At 40.7% G+C, this 14623-nt stretch overlaps 1 protein-coding gene and 1 long non-coding RNA gene across 2 annotated transcripts in view; both read left to right on the top strand.

Moving 5' to 3' along the window:
• PLCL1 (phospholipase C like 1 (inactive)) overlaps window positions 1-14623 on the top strand; it is a 683152-nt gene that overhangs the window by 468166 nt on the left and 200363 nt on the right. The gene's annotated exons all lie outside the window — the stretch shown is intronic.
• Window positions 3103-6552, top strand: LOC115473971. Its single transcript, XR_003942789.1, has 3 exons — window positions 3103-3176; window positions 4781-4785; window positions 6523-6552. It is a non-coding gene; the product is annotated as an uncharacterized LOC115473971 (long non-coding RNA).

Genomic DNA, 14623 nt, shown 5'->3' with positions numbered 1-14623 from the left:
GTAAGTCAAGCAATTCAGTCATGTAGCCCAGAGCTAGACCTTAGATTATTTTATGAACCAGTGTACAAATCTTGAAGGCTATATGTTCTTTGATTGGTAGCCAGTGTAGTTTTTCTCAAAGGGGTTTCTCGCTTTCAAATTGTGTTTTTCCATAGATAAGCTTAGCTGCTATTTTTTTCTAGAAAGGAGTCCTAGCTAGAAGGATTCTTTCTGTATATACAGAAGTTTTCTTTTGTTAGTAAGGTCATCTTTATAATTGAAAAAAGCGTGACTCTTTTTTATTCTCTGGTGCTTCACAGCTATTCCCCCAGAAGGATGGTACAGTAGTATTCAAGGAGATTTGCTGTCAGTATGAGTGGCATTATAGAAAGGATGTACAAATCAGAATTGAGAATGATAAACAAACCTCAAATTTTTCATCCAAGTAAACACAATCTTTTTTTTTGTTACATTTGTACCCTGCGCTTTCCCACTCATGGCAGGCTCAATGCGGCTTACATTATATTTGTACCTGGAGCAATGGAGGTTAAGTGACTTGCCCAGAATCACAAGGAGCTGCCTGTGCCTGAAGTGGGAATTGAACTCAGTTCCTCAGGACCAGAGTCCACCACCCTAACTACTAGGCCACTCCTCCAGTATCATGTTGGAAACATGATACTAGGCTAGATGGACCCCGTATGGCTATTCTTATGTAATACTAGTAAAAAAGGCCCGTTTCGTACAGAAATGAAATGGGCGCTAGCAAAGTTTTCCTTGGAGTGTGTATGTTTGAGAGAGTGAGTGTGTGAGAGAGAGTGAATGTGCGCGCGTGTGTGTGTGTGTGACAGAGGGAGAGTGAGACTGGGTGCGAGTGTGTGTGTGAGAATGAGAGTATGTGGCAGGGTCTCCCCCCCCCCGGTCTGTCTCCCAGTTGCAGTTGCAGGGGGGATTCCCCCCTCCCTCCCAGTTCCAGGGGGGTTCCCCCCGTCCCTTTTTCCCAGTTGCAGGGTCCCCCCTCCCAGTTGCAGGGTCTGTCTGTGTCCCCTCTCCTTTTGTCCTCAATTTAAAAACGACAATGTGAAGCAGCAGCTCCTAGGTTTGCTTGTTTGTGAGTGTATAGCAATGACGGCTGCGTGGGGGAGTTGAAACAGAGATTAACCAATGGGCTTCCTTCCTTACCGTACACTTGCTTGGGTCACTTCCACTCCTGTGTATTAAACGTCCTGAAGCATGTCATAGGTTTGCTTCTTTTGTTTTCAGTGAATGGGATGAAGGCTGCGCTGGAGTCATAGCCAGTGCTGTTTCCTCCCCCCCCCCCCCCGCTTCCGAGTCGCCAGTGGTCCTCGACCCCGAGCCCTCACCCGCCTCCTCCACATTGGACACTCGCCGCAGCCATTTGCTCACCGTGTTGCCGCCCTCCCTCTTCGTCCTTTGCGAGAGTGTGAACCTGGCCTTTCTCCTGCTTTCGGCTACTGATTGGCTCCTTGAATGTGCTCCGCCCTCAACGTCATTACGTTTGACACGAGGGCGGGGCCCACATCTGCTGCTACAGAGCTTCGAACAAACGAACTGGCATCATTGACGTCAGTGGTCAATGGAACGTTGAGAGTGCTTTTTATGTCCAGATGGGGCGTGGCCTAGGGCGCAGATGGGCGTGGCTGAGTGCGGGAGTCCGAATAGCCTAGGTCAGGAGCCACAGTTGGAGAGAGGTGAGCTTCAGAACGTCTGAGGGGGATTCAGAATGTCTGAGGGGGATTTTATTTATATAGATTTTATTAACTCCAAATTACTACTCATCTTATTCATTAACTGTAAAAAGTAAGATGTTTTCACTTAGCTTATTCTGGTCCAAAACATCATAATCCAAGTTGGTAAGGAGACTCATAGCTGATATGAATCTTATTTTCGCCTGAGGCTTCCTCAAGGACTGTCCCCTAGAAAAATAATAAACAGCACTAATATAACTCTATACTCAAACACAGCTCTCTTAAAACAGTAAAGTATATCTCAAATACCTTTTAAAATGATCACTGTCTCTCCAACCATCTCTTGATTCATCTCAAGATGGTGATGGTGTTTTTCTAACCTCCTTATAGCTACTGAACAACCTGTCATGTGACCCTATCCAGCCAATCACAAGGAACTTCTAGGTCAGACCAAGGTCATCTATTCAAGTTCAGCATAGTTACCACCCTCCTCTTACTAAATCAATGACCCTCCACCTAATATCAGCTACTTTATGCTGATTAGGGGAGCCTAAGCAGCTTTAGTAACTATACGAGACTTATGTACATTTAAATGAAGCTGTACAGGTATGCAAAACTTATGTTCACTTAAATGAAGCTGTACAGGTCTACTGCCGCAGCCCTTATAATTTAGATTACAGGGACATGAAACAATATAGATGACACTTTTACTAGAGCAAGATATCATATGCATAGAAATTTTTTTTTTAATGTTTGTTTGTTCGTCCATCCAGCTTGATCCAATCATGGAATATTGACACCATTGGCATTTACCACTAGTCTTATGTAAGGGAGTTTCTTCAATGATATTTCCTATATAATATCTCTGGGATGTAAACATCTCTCATATAGTTTTCCCGTGTTAATATGCTATAAGTGGAAAACTAGCAAAAACTGGACAGAATTGTAAAATATGCTAATGGGATATCATATTATAATAGTGATAAATTCATGAGCCATCTCAGAATACAATGGAATACAGGTCAGAATATCCTCATTCTGTGGCCCAGAACTGCTCGTTGTTTCTTGCAATAAGAATTCTCTCTGAGCACATTGGCCCTCAGTTAGGCTTGTCCAATTGCCTTGGTCGGGTAACTCCAATCCAAAAACCTCGTCTTCAAAAGGGATGATTGATGCTTAAATTCATCTATTGTAGAGCACAATCGTCTTAAATGAATAAACTGGCTAACAGTCAAATTATATTTAAATTTATATGGATGAAAACTAGAAACATGAAGAAAATTGTTATATTCCACAGGTTTCCTGTAAAAAGTGGAGAGATGTGGTAGCCATGTTAGTCCACTTTTAAAGGTAATCAATAGAAATAGAATAAAATAAAACAAAGAAAAGAAAATAAGATGATACCTTTTTTATTGGACTAACAATACATTTTTTGATTAGCTTTCAAAGGTAGCCCCTTCTTTATCAGCTCAGAAATAAGCAAACGTTGATGTTGACAGTTGTCAACATTTGCTTATTTCTGATCTGATGAAGGGCTACCTTCAAAAGCTAATCAAAAAATGTTTTGTTAGTCCAATCAAAAAGGTATCATCTTCTTTTCTTTTCTTTTCTTTGTTTATTTTATTCTATTTCTATTGATTACCTATAAAGAGTGGAATGTACTATTTCATTTTCTTTATAAACCTTTATATCCAGGTAGTCTGAACATTCCAAATGATGAGTCATTACAAACTGCAGATTAGGATTGAGATATTTGACCATTGAACAAACTTTTTTAGATCATCCTCCGAGCCTGTCCACAGAAAAAAAATCATCCAAAAATCTCTTCTATAATGGTATTTTTTGAAACTGCAAAGCCGCATACACATACTTACATTCAAATTCAGTGACATTTAGGGTGGCCACTGAAGGGGCAAAGTGGCACCCATGCCCGACCTCAGACTTTGTTGATAAAACTCATTTTTAAACAAACAAAAAATGTTTTTCTATAACCAGCTTCGATATTTCCAACAAAAATTCTGTTGATATTCTTTATGGACCTATTTGATTAGACAAAGCTGTCCTTATTACACTTAATGCTCCTTCCTGGGGAATCTTGGTATATAAAGAAACCCCATCCAGCGTCACTAACCAAGTAGATTCATGCAAAGTACCTATCACCTGCATGATTTGTAATAAATGAGACAAATCTTTTAAATAAGATGAAACCTTCACAGCCTCATTTTTCAGAAAAACGTCCACACATTTAGAGAGAGGCTCCAACCCTGAGTTTCTAGTGGAGACTATAGGCAATTATACAAGCCTGAGGGCCCAATTTGCTCAGAGAGAACTCTTATTGCAAGGCACAATGAGCAGTTCTTGGACAGAGTGAAGATATTCTCGCCTATATTCTGAGATGACTCATGAACTGATCAATATTATGAGATCTCATTGGCATAATTTACAATTGTGTCCAGTGTTTGTTAGATTTCTGCTTATAGCATATCAACATGGGAAAACTGTAGGGAAGATGTTTACATCTCAGAGAGATTATATGAAGTATATCATTGAAGAGACTCCCTTACATAAGACTTGTAGTAAATGTGGTGCCCATTTTCCATGATTGGATCGAGCAAGATGGACAAGCAAACAAAGATTAAGATTTTTTCAAAACATGTGACATCTTGCTCTAGTAAAAATGTTGTCTATATTATTTCATGTCCTTTCAATTTGATTTATGTGCACTGTAGCAGTAGACCCATACAGCTTTGTTTAAATGAACATAAGACTTGTATAGTTACTAAAGCTATCCAGACTCCCCTAGTGCAATACTGGTTAGACAAATCAGCATAAAGTATCTGATATTAGGTGAAGGATCATTGATTTGGTAAGAAAAGGGTAGGAGGTTGGCAACTATGAAAGGTTTTTGAATCACAGAGAGCAATATTGGATTTTTAACTTAAACTCTGTGGTTCCATTTGTGCTCAATACTGAAATTGAATGGATGACTTTGACCTGGAAGTTCCTTGTGATTGGCTGGATAGGGTCATATGGCAGGTTGTCAGTAGATATAAGGAGATTAGAAAAATGCCACTGTCATCTTGAGAAGAAGCAAGAGATGGTTGGAGAGACAGTGACCATTTTAAAAGATATTTGAGATATATTTTACTGTTTTAAGAGAATTATATTTGAGTATAGAGTTATATTGAGTGCTGTTTATGGTTTTTCTAGGGGGACAGTCATTCAGGAATCCTCAGGCGAAACCTGATTCGTGTTCCTTTACCGACTTGGATTATGAAGTTTTGGTCCAAAATAAGCTAAGTGAAAGCATCTTACTTTTTAAAGTTAATGAATAAGTTGAGTAGCAATTTGGAGTTAATAAAATATTAGATAAGTTCTTAAAAATTTTAGAACCCAGCTTCTGAAATATTGGTCAAAACAACATATGTATGTTTGAAAATACCAACATACAAGTGTATGTGAGTTGGATGTTTTAAAGAAATACAGGGCTATTCAAAGCTGTCACAGAGTCCAATATCTCTTGCCATTATCTCTTTGGGGAGGGGAACAAAAAATCACTGGGGGATTAAGGATGCAACCACCCCTACTCCCTGCAGTAGATTTTTCCCAGAACAGGCAGCTTTCTAAGACATAGATTTCCTTCGGAGTAGGTGTAAATCCTAACATTCATATCAGTGGACATAAATGTGCATTCTGAAATAGAGAATTCACACATATGTTAACACCCTACCCATCCCATCCTAAATATGCCCAGACCACACCCCTTAGCCATATGCATGTATTTGAATTTGACATGTATATCCCCACTTTCCAAAATCATGATTTAGGAGTGTATGCAATAAATGTTGGTTTATGCATACCTAAAATATCTTGTTCTGGGTGCCATATTTTATCAGGAGTATTCCTAAGAAAATCCATGAGGACATTAGTTATTTTTAGCACTGGCAAAATAGATGCAGAGTTTCTCTCATCTTCCTTTTTCCTGGTGTTATTGTAAGATGACTTTTGCACTGAAGCATATTTATTAGAAATAGTACTCAGAAGTATTATAAGCTCTGTCCTTCTGACTATACCAAAGTCAAAACTGCAATATATAATGGTTTTGTTTGAATGCCTGTGAAAATCTAGGGAGTGACATGAATGTAAATGTAAGCCAGATGTTTATATTTTTGTTGGTCCTTTTACCTAACTTGATACTGAGCTGCTATGAATATATTGCCTTTTTGTGTTCACTGATATGAGCTGGAACCTTAACTCTTCTCTGTTTTGTTTGTTTTGTTTATTTATATATTAAATATATATATATATATATATATATATATATATATATATATATATATATATATACCACTTTTTAGAAGAGAAGTGTGGTAGCCGTGTTAGTTCACTCTTAAAGGTTATCAATAGAAATCAAACAAAATAAAACATGGAAAAGAAAATAAGATGATACCTTTTTTATTGGACACTAGTAAAAAAGCCCCGTTTCTGATGCAAATGAAACGGGGGCTAGCAATGTTTTCTTCTGTGTGCATGTGGGAGTGTGTGTGTCTCTGCCCTCTGGCCTCTCTCCCCTCCCCCCTCTGAGTCCTTCACTGTTACAGAGCCAGCGATTTGATTTCGTGCTCTGCTGTTTTCCTTCACTGACTGTGTTACAGAGAGGGCGGGGCAGACACTCATAGGGAAACCGGATATCTCGCCCCCTTCGCACTTCCGGCTGGAGGCTTCATAGAACGTTGGTGTTGCTTTTTATATAGAGAGATAACTTAATACATTTCTTGATTAGCTTTCGAAGGTTGCCCTTCTTCGTCAGATTGGAAATAAGCAAATGTGGTAGCAGATAGTATATATAAGAGAAACATCAAAGCATTAGTTTTTAGAAGAAATTCACCAAAGTGAATTTACAGAAATTTACAGAAAGAACAATCTGGACAAAGACAATAAACAATTTAGTAGAAAAAATATTCAAATACTTGCTCTACTAGATCCAAGATGGCTGTGAGGAGAGACGTATCTGGCAGTGCTCTGTTTCTCTGGGTGTTGCTGCTTGATCGGGCTCAGTTTGAGTGGAATGGGAAAGAGGAGAAGCAAAATCCATGAGCTTCCCCCAGTTCCTCCTCTATAACTCTGACAAGGCAGGCAACTCTGGAGCATTTTCGAGTGCTGTCAGTTTCTTCCCCTGCTACCTCCTTGCCTCGGGCAGCAGTTTGAACGGGCGTCTTTGAGTCATGTGGAATGTGCAGCTCCCCCACAACCAGGAAGTAGCCTCGCAATTGGAGTGGAATTGGCTATGGTGACCCAGTCTGGGGAGAATCCTGTTGTATGAGGATGGACTCCAACTTTGAGTATTTCTTCAACTTTTAGTTTAGAATATCAGCATGTTAACAAGATCCTTGGTAAAGGTACTGTTAGCTCTAACTCAAATTGTTACTCGTACTAATTCTGATTCAAGTCAGGTTTTGGTGAGACCAGCCGTAGTCAGTGGCGTACCAAGGGTGGGGGCGGTCCGCCCCGGGTGCACGCCACTGGGGGGGTGCCGCGGCGCGCTCCTGTCAGCTGAGTTCGCTGACTTCGCTAACTTCGCTGCAGCTCCCTCTGCCCTGGAACAGGTTACTTCCTGTTCCAGGGCAGAGGGAGCTGCAGCGAAGTTAGCAAAGTCAGCGAACTCAGCTGACAGGAGCGCGCTGCGGCACCCCCCCCAGCGGTGTGCACCCGGGGGGGGTGTCATTTCGCCGGGGGGGGGGGCCGCGCTGCACCCGGGGGGGGGGGGGGCGCATCGGCGATCCGCCCCGGGTGTCATGCCGGCTAGGATCGCCACTGGCCGTAGTGACATTGGAGTCACTTTGGGACACCATTGATAATATGCAAACTTTCCTTCTGGATATTACAAGTCAAAACACTAAGGGTTTAATTTCTGTTTCTGATGCAGTTTTGGTGCAGCTTCAGGCAATGGGCCAATTAGCCCTTGAAGTTGATTCTCTCATATTTAAAATGCAGACAGTGGACAGTCTGGAAATGGCCTCAATTAAGGAAAAGTATATTGTTGCTAGACGTTTGGAATACTTGGAGAACCAGTCTAAAAGATTTAAATTGAGACTCTAGAACTTTCCAAAGTCTCCTTTGTTACCTGTGTTCGAAATGTTTAAAACATATATGGTGGAAGTTTTAAATATGCCTTCTGATTCTTTGCCACTAATCACCAGGGCTCAGTATATTCCATGCCCTAGGATCTCCGACAGATTGGCTGCTCAGCCTAGAAGTAAAGGGGACCTGAATTTAACAGCTTTTTTGGAATCTTCCCTGGAGGTTATTACCCAGAAGACTACATTGGTAGTGACTTTTGCTTTTGAACCTTACCATAACACTGTATTAAAACTTTCATTTTGTTATTTGGAGCCTTTGTTTATGGGTTCAAAAATTAAGGTGTTTCTTAATTTTGCAAGAGGAACACAGGCAAGTAAGGCTTTCCTGGCCCTGCGGACCAAGGTTCAGACCTTTGGTGTTGGTTATGTTATGGTTTCCTTGCAATTGTATAATATTGGCTGAGGATAAACAATTTCATTCTTTTGAGCCCAAATAATTGGAAGAATTTTTGAATGCCAGAGAAGTGCATGTTAAAATGTAGTTCCTATATTCACTGTTTGAAGGTGGCTGAAGTAAACAGGTGGGAGGGACAAATCTCCTGAAAATATCTATTTTCTTTTTCCTTTTCTCTTGGGTCTGATTATTTCTTATAGTGGACGAAGATTAGAAGTTTTTCTAGAAATATTGCTTACTTGTATTTTTCTGAGTTTTCTTTTGTATCCTGGTATTGTATTATGGCATAGTATGCTACTTACAATGTCAATATTTCTGAAAATACTGGGTACCATTAGTCATAGGTATCTCATGTTCAAACCTCAGATACCCTCAGTGGTAAGTAAGTCCTTCAAATCCCTTTGGAAACTGAAATGTATTAGAACCTTTTTTCCATCTGAAATCTTTTATTTATTTGGATTTTGCTCACACCTTTTTTCAGTAGTAGCTCAAGTACATTCAGGTACACTGGGTATTTCTCTGTCCCTGGAGGGCTCACAATCTTTTGTACCTGAGGCAATGGAGGGTTAAGTGACTTGCCCAAGATCACAAGGAGCAGCAGTGAGATTTGAACTAGCCACCTCTGGATGTCAAAGGCTTGGGAGAACAGCCAGGCTTTTACCTGCTTCCTGAAGTAGAGATATTCTTGTGTTAAGTGAAGCCTTTCTGAGAATGTGTTCCAGAGTGTGGGGAAACTGCAGAGAAGGCTTGGTGGCAGGTGTCACATCATGTGATTTCCTTTGGAGAGTTTGGGTTTAAGGATATTCTTTGGGAGGACCTTAGCGACCTTGGAAGGTGTAAAGAGGGCAATCCTGTTCTTCAAGTACTCTGGCTCATTTCCTTTAAGGGCTGTGAAGATCAGAGAGTTTTAAATTTAGCCCTGTATTGTACTGATTATCCAGTGGACCTCTTGCTGAAATGGTGTGATACAGTATGATGCTTGTCAATTGACTAACTAAGCCCAAACCAGTATTGCTTAAATACAGGAAGGAGTCATGGGTAAGAGGAAGCCTCTGAGAGAAGGATGCACAATTTTCACAAATTCTGGAAGTGAAGTGGAGGATTCAGAGGACTGCACCCAGAGAACAGAAATGAAACAACACCATAGTACACACCTCTTTTTTTTCTTTGCCCTTTTTCTTGGGAATGGAAAGAAGACAAGGGAATTTTGGTGCTTCTTGAGGAAGGATTTTTTTTGGGGGGGGGGGGGGGGGGGTGGCTCCCTCTGTTTTCCTCTGGGGGTCTCCTCTTCTTTCACCAGTTGCTTCTGGAAATGGCCCATCAATGTGTCATAGCAAGGCTGAAACAAAAATGAGCACATTTCTTCTGTCATTTCAAATAAGTGCACATCCCTAGAGAGAGGGCAGGAAACCACCAAGGACAGGTTTAAAAATTTAGAGTGTGGAGAAAAACCTTTAAGAGTCTTGGTGGATTATAGCTGTCCTCCTTACAAGTTAGAGAATTGATTCAGTTCAGAACAGGAGCCCACAGGGTTAGGATTTTGTATAATTTTCTTTATTATATATTTTCTAGTGTTGTCACACATACAGGTGGTAATGAAATAACCTTTGAACGCTGCTTTGACATGTGACCCTTCCAGTTGTTTGTCTGTGACAGCATAGCACCTCCTCTTTTTTATGTTTATGGGAATAATTCTGTGTAAATCACATCCTCTAAATTTAATTTACATATAAAGTGAATAGGTGGCATACATAAATAGACCAGCAGGTTATCACATTCTAAAACAGGCGTGGAGAATGTCTAGACCACAACTTGATGTCATATGGGTGTTCCCACCCTGCACTAGCCACTGTTATCACTCACTGCCCCTCCATTCAAATTTTGGATGGAGCTACTTTTCAGTCCCTGCTTGCTAATGCTGCCACTGCTTCTGTATTCACTGCCCAGCTGTGTCATCAGAGGGGGACCCTCTCCACCCAAAGCACAATTTGGTCCCACAACTGGTGGGCTTGCCTAAAACATCCCTTCAGTTGAAAACAGCTCCCCATCCCATTCTGAAACAACCTTTGTTTTCTGTTTAAACAGCATTACCATAAAAGCAAGGTGTAAAATATGTTTGATTAATTCTGTGCATGCTGACAGTACTGATTTATCACAGGAGAATTTGCTTTGTAGTCTTTCTTTATAAACATATGCCAAGTTTTATATCCTTTAGAAGATTTGCACACCTACTACCTCTATTATACTGTACACAAATCTATCTCATGCATATTCATTAGGGATATCCTGAAAACCCTGATCTTGAAGGCTGGGACTAAAGACCAAGGATTTAAGGAATAATTTTATAATAGGGCACCTGTAAATATTTCCAAAAATGTGCCTCTTTTATAAAGGCAACGTGGAGGGGCATAATTGAACGGCGCCGGCCATCTACATGGGCGGCCATCTATGTGTCTGGCGCTGCAAACAGCGGTCCCGAACCATATTATCAAAAAAGATGGCCGGCCATCTTTCATTTTGATAATACGGTTGGTGCTGGCCAAATGTCAGAGATGGCCGGGTTTGAGATGGCTGGCATTGGTTTTCGCCGATAATGGAAACCAAGGCCGGCCATCTAAAACCCAGCCAAATCCAAGGCATTTGGTTGTGGGAGGGGCCAGCATTTGTAGTTCACTGGTCCCCCTGACATGCCAGGACACCAACCGGGCACCCTAGGGGGCACTGCAGTGGACTTCAAAAATTGCTCCCAGGTGCATACCTCCCTTACCTTGGGCGCTGAGCCCCCCAAATCCCCCCCAAAACCCACTCCCCACAACTGTACACCACTACCATAGCGCTTAGGGGTAAAGGGGGGCACCTACATGTGGGTGCAGTGGGTGTTGGGGGGGGGGGGGTTGGAGGGCTCAACACTTACCACCACAAGTGTAACAGGTGGGGGGGATGGAACTGAGTCCACCTGCCTGAAGTGCACTGCACCCACTAAAAACTGCTCCAGGGACCTGCATACTGCTGTCATGGAGCTGGGTATGACATTTCAGGCTGGCATAGAGGCTGGCAAAAAAATGTTAGAAATTTCTTTTTTTGGGGTGGGAGGGGGTTGGTGACCACTGGGGGAGTAAGGGGAGGTCATCCCTGATTCCCTCCGGTGGTCATCTGCTCAGTTGGGGCACTTTTTTGAAACTTGGTCCTAAAAATAAGTGGACCAAGTGAAGCCGTCGAAATGCTCCTCAGAGCCGGCCTTCTTTTTTCCATTATTGGCCGAAGCCGGCCATCTTGTAACCATGCCCCCATCCCGCCTTCCGTACCCTGCCGAAACGCCCCCTTGAACTTTGGCCGGCTCTTCGACGGAAAGCAGTTGAAGCTGGTGAAAATTGGCTTTCGATTATATCAATTTCGCTGGCATTAGGAGATGGCTGGCCATCTCCCGATTTGTGTTGGAAGATGGCCGGCCTTCTCGTTCGAAAATAAGCTGGATAGACGCCTATGTTCCTTTATAAATAAGCACCCAGCAGAATCCTCAATACTGCACAAAACATTATGCACATTCTTACAACATGCAGAAAGTGCTTTATAAAAATTATCCATTTATAGAGGGCTGGGGCAGGGACAGAAGTTATATAGGTAACAGTAATATTCAGCTGCTATCTGTATAAATTATGCATTTTAATCTGAATGTATAAGTTATACAGGCCTTACTTGATATGGATAAGTTACTGATATAAAGTTTTGCTGCCATATTCAGCAAGCAGACTTAAACAGATGTGCACAAAATATATGGATAAGTTGTTCATATATTTGATGTGGTCACTGGACCACTGAATGTTGTCTTCTAGAGGTTTACCTGTATTACATTTATTTGGGCAGACTGAGATAATTTAGGGCCCTGTTTACTAAGGTGCGTTAGTGTTTTTAGCATGCTTACACTTAGGGCATGCGCTAACCACGTGGGCGCCTATAGGGATATTGTAGGCACGTACATGGTTAACGCGCATTAAAAACGTTAACGTGCCTATAATGCGACTTAGTAAACAGGGCCCTTACTTCTTATACATTTTCTCTTGTATTGCACTGCATGTCAGCAAAAGATTGCAGAGGATATTAACAAAGGTTATTTATCTGTCTAACAAAAAAAAAATCAATAATAGAAAGAAAACACTTGCGGTTTTCCCAGCGGAGGACATCATTTCAGCCTACACTTTTGACCTTCTGTGTAAGACATATTGCTCTTTTTAGTTTCTTTTGTAAATAGTTTAAAAAGTGTATTTGTTGCCCTTTTGATAGTAGCTTAGGAAGACATTACTAGATTTCACTAAACAAAGTTCCATGTTTTATTAGTTGTGCTAACAGTGGTGAACTTTACTGCTCATGATACTATGGAGCTAATTTTTGAAAATTTCTTACAAAAACGTCCAAATCGCTATTTTTGAACCCCTTTTTTTAGACATTTTTGTATGCTGTTTGTCTGCAGTACATCCAAATCACAAAAGGGCATGTCAGGGGCATGTTAAGGGTGGGATTTGGGCATTCCTAACACTTGGATGTTTTACTGCCATAATGGAACAAAACAAAAACATCTAGGGCTAAAAGTTGGACGTTTTGGTCTAGACCTATTTTAATAATGACTAAGCCACAAAAAAGTGCCTTATATGGCCAGATGACCACTGCAGGAATAAAGGAATTACACCCCCTTACTCCCCCAATGGTCACTGACCCCCTCCCACCCCCAAAGATGTGAATAAAACAGTGCATACCAGCCTGTATGAGAGCTTCAGATGTTATGGCCAGTCCTATTAGAGCAGCAAACAGGTCTCTGGAGTAGCTTAGTGGTCAGTGTAGTGCACTGTGGAGAAGGAGACCCAGGCCCATAAACCACTCTAACTGTTACACTAGTGGTGGAAAGTGTGAGCCCTCCAAAACCCAGCAAAAACCTATGGTACCCACAAATAAGTGACACCTGCAGCCATAAGGGCTATTGTAGTGGTATATAGTTGGGTACAGTAAGGTTTTGGTGGATTTTGGAGGGTTTACCATACAATATAAGGGGGGAAAAGGGTGAGATGTGTACCTAGGATCTTTTATGTGAAGTCCACTGCAGTGCCTCCTGGGTACCCCACTGCTCTTCTGAGATATCTGTGTGACCAGTCTACTAAGAATGCTGGCCTCTCCTATATCACAATGGCTTGGTTTTATGTGGTATTTTTCACTGGACATCTTTTTTCCAAAATGGTCTAAAAAGATAGACACACTAAGCACAAAACATCTAGAAAATGACTAGGAATGGTCATTTCAAAACAAAAAAAATAGATGTTTTTCAGGTTTGAAAATGGCCATATTCACCAGTCCTCTGGTTCAGTATCACTTTGGATGCAGTACATGCAGAGCCACAAGTGAAAAAAATTATTTGGGACTATATTTCTTAAACTGATACATTTATGCTTTATTAGATCTTACTTTTTTGAGGATCATTTCAGATTATTAGTTCAATTACTGATCTTACCTCATATCGACTGTTCTAATGCTTCGTATTTGGTAGTCTCTATAAAGGTGATATATCAGCTTCAGCTATTAGAAAATACTACTGCTAGACTGATTTTCAGAGCGAAGAAATCTGATAGAATTGCTCCACTATTGATGAGGCTACACTGGCTGCCAATTCAAGCATGGGTTTTCTTTAAAGTGGCTTGTATAATTTTTAGCACGCTTTGAGGTTTCAGCCCGGAGTACTTTCAAGGAGCTGGTCGTTTTTTAAAATTCAGATCATATCTGGCTGTTTAGTGAGTTAAATAGCCCTATATTGTTCATTTAAGTTTTTAAGATGCACATTTTAGCGAACACATAACTTGCTTAACACCCTTTAGTAAAAGGACCACTTGTAGTGGTATGATAGACAAATGTTTGAAATAATAATATAGGTATATATTAGTACATGGTAGACCATGGGTGTCTACTAGATGTTGTAAAGCAGAGATTAAGAGAAAACCTTGAAATGATTTATTGGGTGAAGGATAAATATTGGTAATGTTTTTTTTGTTTTTTTTAAATCTTTATTTAGATTTTTTACCAAACATAATAATTATGAGTGATATTACACAAATTAAAATAAAATTTTTCCATCTGATACAAAATAATTAATTCCACACAGAATAATATCCCAACGACCACAATAATTTGAAATAATCCAAGAAAGATATAGAGAATAAATGTCTCCGCTTAATGAGCAAAATCACATAAATTTAAATCAAAGAAGTAGCTACATTCCCGAGTGGGTTACTCAAATCCTGCATACAGCATTGCATAAGTGACTAGACTTGCACATTGACCTCTTCTCTGCTTTTTAGGAAATCTTCTAGTTGTTTTGGGTCAAAAAACTGATATTTCTTAGACTGCAAGATTAATCTACATAC

This window comes from Microcaecilia unicolor, chromosome 7 (genome assembly GCF_901765095.1).
Source record: "Microcaecilia unicolor chromosome 7, aMicUni1.1, whole genome shotgun sequence".
Classification (NCBI taxonomy): Eukaryota; Metazoa; Chordata; class Amphibia; order Gymnophiona; family Siphonopidae; genus Microcaecilia; species Microcaecilia unicolor.
This window is presented reverse-complemented; position numbering and strand designations above follow the sequence as displayed.